Source organism: Peromyscus eremicus, chromosome 23, assembly GCF_949786415.1.
Source record: "Peromyscus eremicus chromosome 23, PerEre_H2_v1, whole genome shotgun sequence".
NCBI lineage: Eukaryota > Metazoa > Chordata > Mammalia > Rodentia > Cricetidae > Peromyscus > Peromyscus eremicus.
The window spans coordinates 23346929-23349781 of record NC_081438.1 but is presented as its reverse complement, the minus strand read 5'-3'; the positions used below and the strand labels follow the sequence as shown (position 1 = coordinate 23349781).

The following is a 2853-nucleotide window of genomic DNA, read 5'->3' as shown; positions in this document are numbered from 1 at the left end:
TGAGAGCAGCTAAAAGAGAGCAAATTCAGTCTGTGCCTGTTTGTCATTCATAAGGTCTGGAATGTCCCTGGGCAACTCGAAGCTCACACTCCGCAGTGTCGACAAGATGACATGCAATGTGCCGAGAGGTAGGCATTAAAGACCTTTGACGGCATCAGAAGAGTCTAATGTGGCCTCCCAAGAGTGAGAAGAGAGGGAACAAATGTGAACTGAAGATCAAACGTCAGCCTGCTACACAAGACAAGACCGGGATGGGACAACAGGCGGACTCCTCCGGGGAAGAAGAAGAGCAGTTAGGATCAGTGCTCTGAGCGACGGATGTGACTGATCTCCGAAATAAACAGATGGACGATCACAGCCTAATTTAGGTACTACGTTGAAATGACTGCCACTGGGACTTAGGGGTTTTCTTCTATACGCAGTTCATAGCTTTGCCGGAATATAAATAGACTCCATTGAGACACAAGGCTTGAAGGGAAAGAAAAGGTGGCATGGTTCAGTCTCTTCACTTTCTTTTGAGCCCAGGGAAGTTAACCGGTCTGCCCAAGGTGATGCTGTTAGCTCCAGCTTAGATGGGTTTGAGAGTCTCTTTCACCCAATTATCTGCTGCTTTTGTAGATAATAGATTTGATGGTGAATGCTGTCAATTTGACGAAAACCAACATCACCTGGAAGTTGGGCCTCTGTGCGTGCCTGTGAGTTGTTGTCTTGATTATGTTGGCTGATGTTGGAAGGCCTTGTCTTGACTGTGGGAAGGCTCAGTTCCCAGCAGGGCATCTTAGACTATATAAGAAAAGGAGATGAGAAACAGCATGCATACATTGCTCTCTCCTTCTGATGGCAGACATAACTGGACTAGCTGCTTCAAGCTTCGGCCATTGTGACTTCCCTTCCGGGATGGACTGTAACCTGGGACTGTGAGCTAAATAAATCCTTTCTACCTGTCAGGTTATATTATCACAGCAATAGGAAAACAAACCAAGACACTAGACATTAAGTGCATGAACTCATGGTTGAATCTAAAGGTGCTGAGTGGAGCCCAACTGCTCCTTTCCAGGAAGCTCTCTATCAGATGGGCAAAGAGACCCATGGATGAACAAAGAGAAGGCAGCCTAGGAAGTGCAACCTGAAAGCATTTCCAGGCTGCTAAACAGTGTGGTCCAAGGACCGAGAGCCACTAGCCAATCCCAGGGCAGGTGATAAAGTGGTGGAATTGTGTTGTAGGTTGGTCCTTGTATATCCCAGTTACAGGGGTGGTCACCTCTGACAGTTGAGAACTCTTTGGGGGCTGGAGAGATGGCTCAACAGTTAAGTTCTTCCAAGGACCCGAGTTCAGTTCTCAGCACCTACGCTAGGTGGCTCACGACTGCCTGTAATTCCAGTTCCAGGGGATCTGATACCTCTTCTGGCCTCAATGAGCATTCTCTGTCTCTGTCTGCCTCTCTGTCTCTCTGTCTCTGTCTCTGTCTCTGTCTCTGTCTCTCTCTCTCTCTCTCTCTCTCTCTCTCTCAAAAATGAACTCTTAGGCTTCCCCATTATCAACGGCTATGAAGAGCTTAGACATGGAGGTCCATTAGCTGGGAAGCCATCTTAACTACGTCTCCTGGTCACGGGCTCTAAAGCCTGCCTTCATCTACAGACAGGATATTTCGGAAGGCTCCATTGCACAGTTTCGTTGATTGCCAGTTAACAAAGGGGGCACATTCTGGAAGATGAACTCTTAGAAGATTCCTGTCATGTTGTGAACATTCTAAACTGTACTTGCCAAGCTAAGGTAGTTACAATGTCACTATGTGACATGATCTAAAGAGACTACCTTTCTTTCTTTCTTTCTTTCTTTCTTTCTTTCTTTCTTTCTTTCTTTCTTTCTTTCTCTCTTTCTCTTTCTTTCTTTCACCCTCTCTTTCTTTCTTTCCCTTCCTCCCTCCCCTCCCTCCCCTCCTTCCTTCCCTCCCTCCCTCTGCCTCCCTCCTTCCCCTCCCTCCCTCCCCCTCCCTCCCCCTCCCTCCTTCCCTCCCTCCCTCTGCCTCCCTCCTTCCCCTCCCTTCCTTCCCCTCCCTTCCTTCCCCTCCCTCCCCCTCCCTCCTTCCCTCCCTCCCTCCCTCCCTCTCTCCCTCTTTCTTTGTTGCTTTCTGGTATTAGGGATTGCATGTACTAGGGAGTGCTCTACCACTGAACCATGTTCCCAGCATCCTACTTGGGCATTCTAGGCAAACAGTCTACTGCTGAGATACCTCAGCTTCTCCCTTGGGGTTCTAGGCAGATAATCTAGCACTGAAACTCATCTCCAACCCGAGACCACTGCTTTATATTTATTCTTCTCCCAGTTGGTGTATTCTTTATATAGTTGTCGGGTTACACTTTTTCCTCTGGTCATAAGTAGACACCATCTTGGACTTGCTCACACCTCTGTAGCCAGGACAACTGTATCAGAACAACATAGCAACCTAGTGAGTGGTTTGTATGTATGATACTGGTAATGGAGCAATTGATGCTCCCTAAAGAGGAGCTGGGGACCCTCACCTAGGATTCCATTGATTACCCTCTCCCTCAACTGCAAATTATCTTGGGAGATGCCAGAGTACGTAGGAAGTAGACAGTTCATTGAAAGCTCCGTGGCTGGCTCTATGACATCACCACCATGGCAGGTTGGGACTTGGTGACAATAAAGCTGTCTGTGGGTCACATAACCCACACCCCTATAAGTGATCCCCTCACCCATGCTCTCTAAAAAAAGAAGCTGGGTCCCAGCATAGACACTGGATTGTTCACAATTTGCCTTTAACTCCAGAACCAGGAGATTTGAGGGCACCCACACTCATGTACACACACACACACACACACACACACACA

The 2853-nt window shown here is 47.9% G+C and overlaps 1 long non-coding RNA gene across 1 annotated transcript; it reads right to left on the bottom strand.

Moving 5' to 3' along the window:
- Nucleotides 1-355: 355 nt before the first annotated feature.
- Nucleotides 356-2618, bottom strand: LOC131898380 (uncharacterized). The gene is made up of 3 exons (XR_009375913.1): nt 2524-2618; nt 2235-2424; nt 356-783 (listed from the first exon to the last, which is right to left on the bottom strand). It is a non-coding gene; the product is annotated as an uncharacterized LOC131898380 (long non-coding RNA).
- Between the last annotated feature and the right edge of the window lie 235 nt (nt 2619-2853).